The sequence below is a fragment of the Sceloporus occidentalis genome, unplaced genomic scaffold, assembly GCF_023333645.1.
Source record: "Sceloporus occidentalis isolate IW3139 unplaced genomic scaffold, rSceOcc1.0.p SCAF_1, whole genome shotgun sequence".
NCBI classification, from domain to species: Eukaryota; Metazoa; Chordata; class Lepidosauria; order Squamata; family Phrynosomatidae; genus Sceloporus; species Sceloporus occidentalis.
In genome coordinates this window covers 237,495,704-237,510,532 of record NW_028316981.1, presented here as the reverse complement: position 1 = coordinate 237,510,532, position 14,829 = coordinate 237,495,704, and the positions used below count along the sequence as shown (strand labels likewise).

The window sequence follows — 14,829 nt, the reverse complement described above, 5'->3', positions numbered from 1 at the left end:
GCCCACTGGATTAGTATCCATTCGCGTCATCACTGAACAACTTCAGTTCTCCATGGTGAAAGAGACACATTCATAATCAGGAGTAACAAATGTATTAGCTCACATATGTGTCTCGACATTTCAGACTGTGTTTTTTGTATATATTTACCTGGGAAGAAGTCATAACTCAGTGTGGCTTACTTCTGTACAGACACGCACAAGATTAGGCTGTAACATTTGAAAAGCATCACTAATGCTTGCAATTACATTCCTGATTGAACTAGGTGAAGAATTGCTAAATATTTGGCTCACATCTCTATGTCACATGAGACAATTCCTGTTTTCGTAAGTCCGAAAAATAAGTGTCATGACATCCTGAACAGAGTTTGTTACAGATAATGGTCTTCCTGTAGCAGTCAAACCCCTATATTAATTCTTGCCTGAAAACAAAAGCAACTATTTGCTCATTTGCTGATTATCTGTATGGATAAAAAACTTCGGATGTAACAAGAAAAAGCTTCCTTCACTTTTCAGCTTTGTCATTAGTTTTGAATGCCCCTAACCAAGTAGGTAAGTATTAAAATCATTTGATACTGTAATGTGTTTTTAGAAAATGAAAATTAATGTATATTCCACATAGGGAAAATATTCTGATGGTGAAATATTTTCATGAATATCATCAGAATATACATGATTCTGACAAATGCTGTACTTTTGGCAGGGGTCTGGAGCAAAGTTGTTCTGTAATTTTATATGGGGACCTCAAGTTCTAAATCATGTTGATTGTTTTGCATTTTGTTTCCAATCTTGTTTACAAGCCTCATACAAGCAGCCAGATTTCTCAAGGCTACAGAAATGTGTTATATTTTCAGAGAAACTAAGAGTACTGTTTATCTAGAATGCAACAAAAAGTCAATAACTTGAACAATCCAGATTTCCAGCTACCCATATTGGATAGTTATTCTCTGGAAGAACTACAAAGATATATGACATATTTGCTTTAGTATTTTGCATGGAATTGATATATTGATATATTTAATGTGTAATGTGTAAACATGTTAAACCATGGTTGTTAATAGCACTTTTTCAAATGCAGTATGTGTTTCCAAGTACATCCTCCTAAATTATTATTGTCAAAATCACTGTAGTTTCTTGACATTCAAGCTGGAAAAAAATAACTATTATTTTACTTAGAAGATAATTTTCAGTTGAATCTCAGGTCCAACTGTAAACACCAATAATTGAAAGCTGAGATTTGAAATCATATGACTTTCTAGAAGAAGAAGAAATGAATTCCATACAGCTGCTTATTTAAAGCAGAACACACATCTATTTGTCCAATGTTTTAGATAAAGAAAGTACAATTGTTGAATATTTTTTATGGATGAACATTTCCCTAAATATTTAATATCATACATATTGCAAAGTAATACACTGCATGGCATTTCTTTTGAGTGATGGTAGTGATATATATTCTCTTTCTGAATTTCCCCACATGAAAAACAATGGTGATACTTCTGGTCCCACGCATGATAAATGGGAGCCAGTTATAAGCAAACTGACAAAATATCTGAATGTAATAATGATAAACAGAGTCACAATAACTCAGTTGCTAAAAAGTAACACTACTTAGAACATGCTACGTTACCCAGTGATACCTCAGGGCTGCTTAGATTATTGGACAGGATGTAAGTTTATTGGTAGACTATGAAAGCTTGAATACTGTATAGGTTGAGTCTCCCTTATTGTGAATTCTGAAATATCCTAAAATTGCCCGCATGGGTAGCTGAAATAGGGACACCTTTGCTTTCTGGATGGTTCAGTGTACACAAACTTTGTTTAATGCACAAAATTATTTTAAAATATTGTGATAAAATTACCTTTGGGCTATGTGTATGAGATGTGTACAAAACGTAAACGAATGCCATGTTTAGACTTGGGTCCCATCTCCAAGATGTATCAATCATTATGTATATGCAAATATTCCCAAAATCCGAAATCCAAAATAGTTCTGATCCCATGCATTTCATTATTATTATTATTATTATTATTATTATTATTAAGGAGACTTAACTTTTTGTATTATTCCAATTGTTCCAATTGTTAAATCGCTTGGGCAACATTTCCCCTTTGTGGCCACTAGAGGTCACTATGCAGGTTTCACTGCCCCTGAGTGCAGAGAGAAGCTGGAAAATCATCATCATCATCATCATCATCATCATCATCATCACCATGAAAGGATCCAGTGGGGCAAAATAGGTTTCTAGGAGGGCAAGCCCTGTCTCGCACAAGAAATAAACTGCAATGACATTTTGTTTAGAAAAAGAAATAAACTGGGAGGGCTGAGAAAAGGAGACTTGGGGAACACACTCCTTTTCCAGGACCTGTCCTACATTTCAACCTTCTGTCCAGGAGGAATTCCAAAATGCCCTCCATTTTGAGCAGGATTAAGAAGCATATATATATATGTGTGTGTGTGTGTGTGTATTGCATGTCCTACATTTTACAGTGCCTTGTCCTCCTTTGCGGTTGGGACATCTGCTGACCAGATTTGTTCAGAACCAAACAATAGCAACAATAGTCTCTGCCAAGAAATCCTACAATATCTTGTAGTGTCCATTAGCACTGCTGCTTCTGTGGCTGTTGTGCGCATTCAAGTCATTCCAGACTCATGTCAACCCCAAGGTGACCCTGTCTCGGGGGTTTCTTGGCAAGACTTGCTCAGGGGAGGTTTGCCTTTGCCCTCCTCTGAGGCTCAGAGAGTGTGACTTCCCAAGGCCATCCGGTGGGTTTCCATGGCTGAGCAGGGATTTGAATCCTGCTCTCCAGAGTATCATATGCCATGCTGGCTTCCATGGACATTATTCCACTTTATCTGCTCTGGCTTCTTCCTGTGCAATCCTGGGATTCGCAGTACATGGAGGGGCATTTGGGGCAAGTATTCTCCAGTGATTCCTATGGGCCAGTATTCTCCAATGTCTTGCTATGGAGCAAGCATTCCCCAATGTTTCCTTATAGGCCAGTATTCCCCAGTGTTTCCCTACGGGAAGGCATTCTCCAATGCCCCCCTATGGGCCAGCATTCCCCAATGCCTCCTTATGGGGAGGCGTTCTCCAATGCTTCCCTATGGGAGGCCTTTAAACCGAGGCTGGATGGCCATCTGTGGGGGGGGGGTGCTTTGATGGAGAGTTCCTGCATGGCAGAATGGGGCTGGACTGGGTGGCCCTTCTTGGGGTCTCTTCCAACTCTATGGTCCTATTACCCAATGCTTCCCTATGGGCTAGTATTCTAGATAAGAGCATAAGAGCAAGGCTTCTCCCGAGGCCTTGGGCCCAGAAGCGCCCCCTCAGGAGCCTGGGAACGAAGCCTCTCCCGCTCAGCAGCAAGGCCTGCTCCTCCTGAGGGGAAAGGCTCCTCCTTTGGGCGGCCTCAGGAGGAGGAGAAGCCAGGCAGCAGGCGGCGCCTAGGCCTCTGGTGAGGCGGAGCCCTTTCCGAGGGTTGGGGAAGCGGGAGCCGTGGAGGGAAGGCATCATGGTGCCTCAGCCCCCGCCGCCCTGACCGCGCCTCCCTCCTCTTCTCCTCCGGCTCCTCCGCCGCCGCCTCCTCCTCCTCCTCCTCCTCGGTTGCCGCCCGAGGGCCCCGGTGAGTGCCGCCTTCGCCTCCTCCGGCCCCGCTCTTCTGAGCCATCGCCGCCGGGCTCCCTTTTGTGTCGCCTCCCTCTCTCTCGGCCTCTCTGCTCCTCTGCCTTTGGGCTACACAGAGCCCTCCTCCTGAGGGAAAGGTTGGGGAAGGAGGTTTAGGAGAGGCTTCTTAGCATGCCTCCGCACGGGAAGGGTAAGAATATCCCGCTTTGATACCGCTTTTTAACTGCCCTGGTGGTGGCGCCAGGCTATGGAATCCTGGGAATTGTAGTTTCTGGTGGCGCCAGAGTTCTCTCTCTCTGACAGAGAAGGCTAAACGTCTCACAAACACTACAGTGCCCAGAATCCCCCAGCATTGAGCCAGGGCAGTTAAAGCGGTCTCAAACTGGGTTAGTTCTTTTGGACAAATGAGAAGAAATAGCAAGCCTGGCCAGAGGAAAAGTGCCTTGGAAAGAGTGTGTGTGTGTGTATACACACACACACACACACACACACACACACACACACACACACGCACCCTCCAGTTCCCTGGCAATTTATGGCAGCCTTATTAGTTTCCTAGGGTTTTCTTCAGAGAGGGACACTCAGGGATAGCTTGCCATATTTAGCCATAGAATGGTAGAGTTGGAAGAGACCACAAGGGCCATCCAGTCCAACCCCATTCTGCCATGCAGGAAGTCCAGATCAAAGCATCCCCATTGACAGATGGCCATCCAGCCTCTGCTTGAAGACCTCCAAGGAGGGAGACTCCACCACTCTCCAAAGGAGTGTCTTCCTCTCTCAAACAGCCCTTTCTGTCAGGAAGTTCCTCCTAATGTTGAGGTGGAATCTCTTTTCCTGGAACTTGCATCCATTGCTCCATTGGGTCCTAGTCTCTGGAGCAGCAGAAAACAAGTTTGCTCCCTCCTCAATATGACATCCCTTCAAATATTTGAACAGGGCTATCATATCACCTCTTAACTTTCTCTTCCCCAGGCTAAACATCCCAGCTCCCTGAGTCTTTCCTCATAGGACATGGTTTCCAGACCCTTCACCATTTTAGTCTCCCTCTCCAGTTTCTCAGCAGCCTTCCTCTGACTCTTCTTGTTGTGTCCTTCTTCCAAGTCATTTCTGACTTACAGCAACCCTAAGGTTTCCTTGGAAAGTTTCTTCAGGGGAGGTTTGCCATTGCCATCCTCTGAGGCTGAGAACATGTGACTCACCCAAGACTCACCCAGTGGGTTTTAATGCTCAAACTGGGAACCAGACTTTGGTCTCCAGGGTCATAGTCCAGTGCTTCAACCACTATGTCATGCTGTCTCTACAGCACCTGGTTTTCCTTGGTGGCCCCCCATCCAAGCACTAACCAGGCCTGACCTTGTTTAGTTTCTGAGGTGAGATAGCATGGGGGAGGGCAGGATTTTTAAGTGGGGAGGAGTACTCAATAGAGCATGGTGTAGTGGTTTGAGTGTTGGATTACAACTCTAGAGATCGGGGTTCAATTCAGCCACAGAAACCCACTGGGTGGCCTTGGGTGAGCCACACACTCTCAGCCCCAGAAAACCCTGTGATAGGTTCACCATAGGGTCAAAAGTACACAAGAAGTACACAATACCCTAAAGACACCAGATCCCATTTGTTCTTGGAGGCTAAGTAGGGTCAGCCCTGGTTAATACTTGGATGGAAGTTCCTCCAACAAATACGAGGTGCTATAGGCTATATTTCAGAGGAAGGAACTGGCAAAAAGAGACCCCCGCCTCTGAATATTCCCTGCCTAAGAAAACCCTATGAAGTTGATGATAAATCTTAAGTCAACTTAAAGGCATACACACAAACACAGCTACTATATTCTACAGCAGTTTCTTCCTTCAAGTTGCCATGATTTAGGCTTAACCTGGTTTGGGTTTTAGTTTTTCTCTTCTCTGATATCTTGCCTCTCCCCAAATGGAAGATCTCTTAGGCTTTCCCACCCTTTTGGGGGGAGGCTTCAAGTTTACCTCTCAAACTGAGAAGAGCAAAGAAAGTCCACTTGTCCTCATGCTTGAGCTTTGTTAGGAATGTGGACAGCTGTTGGTTGTTTCAGTCAAGAATGGTTTAATCCTAGGGGCAGGGAACATATGGCACTTCTAGGAGAAGGTTGTACTACAACTCCTATTGCTCTGGATCATTCACTGGTCATGTTGCCAGAGGCTGATGGGAACTGGAGTTAAACATCCCCTAAAAGGCCACAGGTTCCACACATGTCTGGTCTGTACTAACTGGCAGCAGTGCTCATTGGCTTCAGGTGGGAGGCTTTCCTGGCCTTACTGGGGCTGCATCTGCACTGCAGAAATAATCCAGTTTCACACTGCATTGGCTCTGCTGTGGAATTTTGCAAACTCTAGTTTAGTGAGACACTTAGCCTTCTCCGTCAGAGAGAACTACAACAAGCTACAATTCCCCAAATGCCATAGCACTGATTCATGGCAGTTAAAAGTCATGTCAAACTGGATTATTTCTACAGTGTGGATGCAGCCTGAGAGAGATGTTGCATTTTGAATTTGGGACTTCTGAATATAAAGAATGTGTTCTATCACTGCGCAGTGGGGCTTTTTCCTGTTACAAGTAGTGGTGCTACAACAGGGAGGGGCATTTCACAACACTTAGGCTGAGGCAACGCTCCCATTTACACTTTTGCATGAAACTCAACAACCATATCAGGGGCTGCCCTCCCAAGACAGAAGCTGGGCAGAGCAATTTTAATTTCTCCACATACAAGACTATACATGTGTTCTGAGTTTGAATTGCGTAAAATAAAACGTTAATGCCGAGACGTACATGAGTCACATAAATCTAATCGGAAATTCCCTCCTCCCTGTTAATAGCATCTTGAATGTTTAAGTTAATAGTAAGCATCCATGTCATTATTCCTTATCCATGCCAAGTTTGTGTACTTGCTTCTGGTATGTGAATTCTTATTAAGTATGATATTCTCATTTTTTAAAAAAAAATGTAAAGAAGTAGAATTAAATTCTGGGGAAGACTTTGTTGTTGTGTGCCTTTAAGTCATTTCTGATGTAATGCAACCCTGAGGCAAACCAATAATGGGGTTTTCTTGGCAAGATTTGTTCAGACAGGATATGCTGAGGCTAAGAGAATGTGACTTGCCGGTTATCCAGTGGGTTTCTGGGGCTAAACAGGGATTCAGAGCCTTGCTCTAGTCATAGTCCAATCCTAAAACCATTATACCTTGTTGGCTCTCTTCTAAATAAAAGGCAATTTATATATGAATTTTTAAATTGCTTTTCCAGGACAAAGTATGAGTGTGCTTAGTATGACACAAAGTTTAAAAATTCTGCTAGCATTGATTTAATCTTGATGTTTATAGTGTTCAGTCTGTTGTGCAGAATATTATTGGCAGCAAGGATGTAGAAACGAGTTTTACAATGCTAGCACCATATGCTTTGCAATCTGCTTATATTAAATGATCCAGCATAAAGCAAATCAATGGGAAAGTTGTGGTGAAGCCAGTAAACTAATAATTAACAATACAGCCTAAGGCTAGTTTTAAAACACAGTTCTAAGTAGTACCTGTTTTGCTGGTGTGGAATCAGCCCTTACTAAGCCTATTCAGACTACTTTCCCCTCTCTAAATTGTAGGTTTATTTCACTTTGGTGTGTGGTGCTATGTCATTATATTTAATGGGACTTGAGCATCCACGGATTTTGTTATCCACGGGGGATCTTGGGAACAAACCCCAGTTTATAACAAGGGTCCAGTGTAATACTTTGATAACCAAGGTAGTTAATATAATCTGAAGCAGTGGTTCTCAACCTGTGGGTTGCAACCCCTTTGGGGGTCAAATGACCCTTTCACAGGGGTTGCTTAAGACCATCAGAAACACATATTTCCAATGGTCTTAGGAACCGAGACACCGCTCTTTTATGATTGGAGGTTACCACAACATGAGGAACTGTATTAAAGGGTCGCGGCATTAGCAAGGTTGAGAACCACTGATTTAAAGAGAGATTGTTCCTTCTTTCTCTCCAACAAGAGGGAGTGGCTTTTGTTATGCCTTTTTACAGAGGATGGCACGCAAGTCCACCATTTTTTTTTAAACTGCCCTTCTGACTGGACTGGATCTTCCATCATCCTTGAAAATTGGTAGTACTGCATTGGGTTTATGGAGGTTGTAATCCAACACCATATGGGAATCAGAATAAAAGAGCTGCACTTTTGTTTCAGAAACATCAGTTTTAATAATTGTCTAAAAACTGATGATTGAACAAAGATTTCCCCATTGCTGGAAAGATTTCCCCAAAGATTGTTCTGTGCTAGGGCCATCACAATCCCCATTGCTACCATGTTCTCAGAAAATACATTTTCTGTAGTTCTGTAATTGTAGAACACATAGAGGCCCAATCTACTGCTCTGTGGAATTTGCTGAAAGGTTAGTATGTTTCTGTGTGGATAAATTAGCCCTTGGACCTGTGCAGCTACTCCCTGCTGCACTAGACTATTTCTTGTGATATTTATGATGGAATACTCATAGGGCTAGTCCCTCTGGGATTTCAGCACATCAGGTAAGATTTTGTGATGGAACCCACACCTCCTTTATGACCATGACTTGGGATGATGAACTATTCTCCTACCAATGTTTCCAGGGAGCTTCGTTAGTTGGAACTTGTAGCTTCTGCCAGCTCTTATGCTACAAAATTAGGTAGCTAGCTGTAGCTATTACTTAAGAGGGCAATATACTTTTTCATTGGTGCAGTCCACCAAGTATTTATGTAGGCTACAGTCCAGGCTCCTTTTAAATGAAACATTTCTTACTAAGAAGTGGAAAATGTGCACCAAAGAAAAATGTGTGGTTAACATTTGGTTAATCTTGCCATTTATATTGAAATCAGTTGGTCATCTCTCTCTCTCTCTGGCTTTGCTTCATGAACGAAGATTCAGGAAGGACGCATCCCGCGCTTTGTACAAGCACGTTGGTGACTAAAAAGGCCAATTCGGGATAAACAGGTCCGGTTGCAGAAAGCACAACAGAAAGTCTCCTTGGGTGATGTTTCCAGGTTGCGGTACTTTCTGCGTTGTCGTTTCTCTTCGAGGCTCGTTCGGCGTGAGCTTTCGAAGAAGGCTGCAGCATCATGGATAGTACGTCTCCATGCCTCCCGATGCGAGGCCAGGGAGGACCATTGTTGGTGATCTATCTGGCCAAGCCTGAGATGTTGTTTCAGGGAGTCCTTGTATCTCTTCTTTTGTAGTTGGTCATAATAACACCAAATCTGTGTTGTTCCAGATGAGAGATATGCATCTCGTATGCCGTTTCATTCCTTTCTAATGTTCTAATTCTGAAGTCTTTAGAGACATTGCCTGATTTCAAAATGACAGTAACATTTTTGTGAGGTTATGTTTTTTTTCTCTTGACAGATTGTTAAGGGCGCCTTAATGTCATTCACAAGGAGAGTGGAATTGTTTTGGTAGCCCTGTATACACTGTGAATTTCACACACTTTGTCCTGAATCTAATAGTGTCATTGTGCTAACACAAGATCCTTTGCGCTAGAAGAAGTGAATTCCCTGAGTTAGTAGAATGAAGGGATCCAGTTGAATTCTGTTGCTCAGCTGGTTTATTTATATAACAAACTTGATACCATGTCCTTGTCTTCCCTTCTTCCCTTTATGTGGAGTGAGGGCAGCACAGACAGCATCTGTGTGTTGCTCAGTTCTGTTGCACAAAGGGAATCACATGTATATATTGTATGTTCCATTATCTGCAGGTGTATTAGTGTGGATTTACAGTACACGGGCTCTTTGTAGGCTCTTGGCCTATGTCTTTTATTGATTGATCTGAATTAATGTATAACTTTTGGAACATACAACATCTGGAAAAGCCAAATTCCTTCTTTTAACCCTTTGGGTTAAAAGAGACATGCAAAACTATATAAGGCTATTCTTTTTCCTGGATTGGTTGTTGAATGATATCAGCCTGACTTACTTTACTCATACCTAGAGAAGATCTGTTGAATCAATGGGATTTACCTATCTGTTAAATCACCATTGGGTAATTGATTGAGTGAGTCTACTCTAGTTGTAACTAAGCAACAGGATTCCAGCCATGGGTCCAAAACACACTTCAGAAATAATCCAGTTTGAGTCCACTTTAATCACCCTGGCTCAGTACTAGGAAATCCTGGGAACTGTAGTTTATTATGGCACCAGAGCTCTCTGACAGAGAAGGCTAAATGTCTCACAAAACTACAGTTTCCAGAATTCCCTAGCATTGAGCCAGGGCAGTTAAAGCGATCTCAAACTGGATTATTTCTGCAGTGTGTTTTGGACCATTGTCTGTCAATTGTCTGTGGCTGAATGCTATATTATGATCAGTCACCATTTTGAGTATATGACTATGGAATAATTGGGGAAGGGGCTTTATTTCTATAGGACGTGGTGAAAGAACCATGTTGCACCTGATTCAGTGGACAAATTTCAAATAATCTTTTGCTAATAATCTGAAATAAAGCTGAGTTGGTTGCAGGATTCATGGTTTTTTTGTGGGGGCATCTTGCATGTATTGCATAAATGTATATTTATGTAAACTATTCACATACTACCAGTTGTGGCAAGTTGCTCTCATGTCGAGGGCAGTGATGAACCTTTTCCACATTTTAATTCAGACATTAAAGGTGCTTCATTCTATTCCCAGAATGAGTCCAGCACATTGGATAGTTCCTCTAAAATTCAGACAATCTGAAACAGACTCTCCACTCTACTGACATGAGAGACACCTGTTGCCTCTGTGTTTTGACCTTCATCCCATCGGGAAAGTGTATAATCAGTTATATCTTAAAACAACAGATAAACTCTGTAATGGTTATAAAGCTCACAGCAGATTATCATGACTAGGTGAATGAGAGCGATCTTAAAGCACCAGGTGAAAGAGACTTTTCCCGTAGTATATTCTTGGAAATGCCCTTCAGTGAAGATGGTGTTGGAGCAAAAAAATTTATCTAAATGTTCAACTTTGTTTAAAAAGCATATACAGTGCACCCGGGTCATACGCGGGCACATTATACGCTGCTTCTTCCAGCACCACGCACCGCCACAGGCACAAGCCCCATTACTTGCAATGGGGCTCGAGCATATGCATAAAACAAGAGCGCACTGTAACATATTTATCAGGAGGCCTAACCAGTCACTTGTAGGCAACAGAAATAGAGGTCCGTGTAAAGCTTCAGGCCAATACTAGTAACGGGGGGAAATGAAGTTTAATGAACAAAGTTCTTCAAGCACTTGGTGTTCCTTGTAGATTACTAAATGTACTTAGTTTCCAGCCATTCAAACCACACCATATGCTGCTTCTGTGCAGTGCCATGTGCTCTAGCCCTGTGCTTCCAAGGCTAATTGATATGGGGGAATAGCAGTTATCCCCCCCCCCGCAAATATTCCAGGAATTGAATATTGAATATGAGAAGAGCTGCTGGACCTGATCCCCTTCCCCACTACCATTCCCTTCTCCTTTTGTATCGTGTTTTTTTTAGATTGTAAGCCTGAGGGCAAGGAACCGTCTAATTAAAAATAATAATAATTATTATTATAAGCTTCTCTGAGAGCCTCTAGGGCTAAAGGATGGGGTATAAGTACTCAAATAATAAATTAAAAATTGGCATAATAATAATGCCCATTGGCCATGATGGTTTCTTTCTTTCCTGAAAACTCACTAGGGACCCATGGCTTGGCAACTGGGTTTGGCCCACTATTTTGGGTAGCACTGCTCTGGCCTAAGATCAGTTGTGTCTGTACATAGTAGCAAGACTTGTAAGTGCAGTATAGCATTACAAGGAAAAAAAAATTAAAATTATCATGTATCCAGTGATACCCAGAGATAGAAGCCTGCTGGCTCTTGGCATACATTTTTTGTTGTTGGAATCCATTATTGCTGTTGTAGCTGCTGCTGTTATCATCATCATCATCTTCCTTCTGTCCCATGCTCACTCTGTAAGTTTCATGACTTAGTAGGGATTTGAACCTGATGCTCTTAAACCCAGTCCAGTACTCTAACCACTGTAAAATGCTGTTTCACTCTACCTACCCTGATCCTTTTAGTCATGATCAGAGGTGAGTCATGATCCAAATAATTCTGACTTACTAGTTTTGTGTTTGATGTGTGTGTGTGTGTGTGTGTTGTGTACCTACAAGTCATTTCCAACTTAGGGCAACCCTAAGGCAACCCTCTCATAGGGGTTTCTTGGCATGATTTGTCCAGAGGAAGTTTGCCATTGCATTTCCCTGAGGCTGAGACCATGTGGGTTTCATGGCTGAGTGGGAACTGAACCCTGAACCACTGTGCCACACTAAGGGTAGATACATGAAATGTCACAAACTTTCTTTGGCCTGTTATTCTGTGAGACAAAATTCTGAGAGCAGTCATGGCTGGTGAGTACCATATCAGTGAAGCACTGAATCCATTGAGGCTTTTAATCTGAACTTTGAAGGAACTAAGCAAGATGTCAACCTCTTTTAAGCTAATTCTAGCACTGTGTTCCGACTGAAACCGTGTTTTGACTGGGCGTCAAGGTAAAAAACATTTCTTTGCCTAGATGTCTCAGTTGAGCTGAAGGTGTTTTTGTAGCTGCTACTTTAAAGATAGTCTTCTCTCTGTCTTTTTTTTTTTTAGGGTGTGAAAGTTTTAGTGGTAGCTGTTTTTATGGTTTTTAGAACTTTTAGCACTCTATTGTTTGTTTGGCTTTCAAATTGGTAATGGCAGTTCTCATATTTGAAAGCCACACTGAAAGCTCTCTTGAGGAGAAACATATTATTAACTTTCTAGCTAAAACATAAATTTGCTGTCAAAGCAGCTGAAAAAGAACACTGAACATTGTTTCCTGGTGCTGACTCAGAATTCATGTTTTATATGCAAATATAATAGAGTATTGATTGACAAAACTATAATTGTATAAGACTTTATGCAACTAGGTGGATGAAGGCTTTTTTTAAAAAAGCGAAGTTCTATGCATATCAAAAGTTTTGTTTCATTTTGTAAAATGGAGCTTGCTACCATGAAAGGCTATATTGAAGCCTTTGCTTATTCTAAAAATACCGTATATACTCGACTATAAGTCGAGAAATTTTTGCCCCCAAATGGTCTCCAAAACCCTGGGGTAGACATATACACAGGGCAGTGTTACCATATTGAAATCAAATCTGACGTTTTTAAAAAACAATATTTGGTGTGCATCAGAAGAGGGGTAGTCTTATACAGTGAGTATATCCCAAACTCTATATTTTAACTGGAAAAGTTGGGGGTCGTCTTATACACCGGAAAATACGGAACTTGGATACAAACAGACTCTGAAAATGATCCGGCAGAGCAACAATTAGCCAACAATTGTCCTGCTTTGAGGAAGTCAGAAATGGAGAACTATGCTATGTTGGCCAAAATTGTTGTACACCATTACAGCAGCAACAATATTGAAGAGATTCAAGACTTTTTTAAAAAGGCCATTGTCTGTCTTTCATTGGTGACATTTGTCATGGTGAATGTAGAGTACCTGATTGTCCTCTTAGAAATTCTTTCACTCAAAAGGTCTTTCTTCCATGCCAGATCCAAGATATTTTGTTGGCTGGGGCAAGGGACAACAGGGTGCCTCCTTCCTATTCCATGTATAGAACAGGAGCGGCAGTTAAATCTTATTTCAACAACTCACGACAGGATAGTGTCATGAAGAAATAGATTGGTTGAAGGGGACCAAGGCAGGATCTGATGATGTGAAGTACAGCCAAGGGACTGCTGCTACTCCTCTCTTTCCTATCATCTGTCCTCTGAGGCAGTTGTTTCACTCAGTCTAATGCTCGGGGACAATTCACATTGCCCCTCAAAGGACATGGAAACTAATATTCTCTCCAGAGCAGAAACCAAGCATAAAATATACCCCATCTTCCCCCGCATGCAGTAGAGAGCTTCCACTATTTTTAATGCATTAGTATTTGATAGAAATCACATCTGATAAAAAAAAGTACAAAGTCTGTGCTTCAGAGATTTGGACAGGAATTCTGGTAACACTACAAGAGGGGTGGGCAATTCCAAACATGTCAGAGGCCATTTTTCCTTCCTGCACCCACCTGGTAGGCTGAAGCAGTGCATTTCAGTGTACCTTAAGGGACATGATGTCGCTTCTGGCCATCACTGGCATTTTTTTCTTGGGGATGATCTGTTTTCAGGAGGTGGAAGGGTTCAAAAGAGGAAACTGTAGCTTTTTAGGCAGTTTTGGGAGATTTGGGGCAGATTTTGGAGCAAAAAAAATCACATCTAAATCACTCCAAATTTTTCCACAGTTTTTGGAAGGGAGTGGAGGATTTCTGTGGTGGACCTGTGGGCCACATGCACTATAAGATATTGTCACAGGCTAAGAGTAGACTATATTCATTTATTTTATCCAGACATTTGGAAACTGTTAAATCTTATATATGTGTATATATCCCACATGCATACATCAAATTATGGGCAAAGATTTGAAAGCAGTTTGATACCACTGCACACTATTACTCCCCCTGCATTTTCATGATGTGTTGAGAAATGAAATATTTTTATTTGGCTATTCACTCATTTGAAATAGGACACCAATGTGGAGCAGCTTGTATCCTATGCACCACAATTAGAAGAGCAGAAGGAAGATATAATGCCAAAAAACCTAATCTGGCTACAAAAAAAAGTCATTTGTTACTGTTTCACTCAAGAACTTGAGGTATGGATTTGGCTCTATACCATGTGCCTGTGTTTTACGCAGGCGTGCTATACGCATCTTCCAGCATATGCTGAAAGCCATGCCGGAAGAGCCCCATACGCACCCTGGAAGAACTAATGGGGAGCATGCCCATGGCGTGTGCGCACTGCTGTACCATTGTGCGCCGTGGGTGCAAGCCCAATTACTTCCAATGGGGCTCCAGCATACACTGATTTCCCCTTACACGGAGGGATCTGGAACAGATCCCCACAAAAGGGGAGGGCCCACTGTACTCTCTTTTATTAGCAAAAACAGTTGCATGTAAAAGAGAGGGGTCCAAAATATTCCTCTGAGTATAAAAACTCTTCTAAGCTTTTCTGTTACCAGCCTTTGCTGTAAGTTAGTGGCAAATGTGCATGCAGGCTGCACTATACCTTGCCAAGTGCTAAACTCTAATCATGCCCCATTAATTGAGGATGCCATCATTTGTGTCAGCTTTGCTTCCTGTTTAGAACAAAGGAAAA

At 42.1% G+C, this 14,829-nt stretch overlaps 1 protein-coding gene across 3 annotated transcripts in view; it reads left to right on the top strand.

Annotated features, from left to right (window-relative positions):
- The first annotated feature begins 468 nt into the window (after positions 1-468).
- Positions 469-14,829, top strand: part of LOC149323649 (cell surface hyaluronidase CEMIP2-like) — an 80,066-nt gene continuing 65,705 nt past the window's right edge. The window contains exon 1 of one of the 3 annotated variants that reach the window (XM_089490599.1): positions 469-549. The gene's annotated coding sequence lies outside the window, so the exon portion shown is untranslated. Of the gene's footprint in view, positions 550-3,374; positions 3,622-3,736; positions 3,814-14,829 lie in introns of those variants that run through there. The other 2 variants (XM_089490589.1, XM_089490607.1) reach the window with 2 other exon arrangements.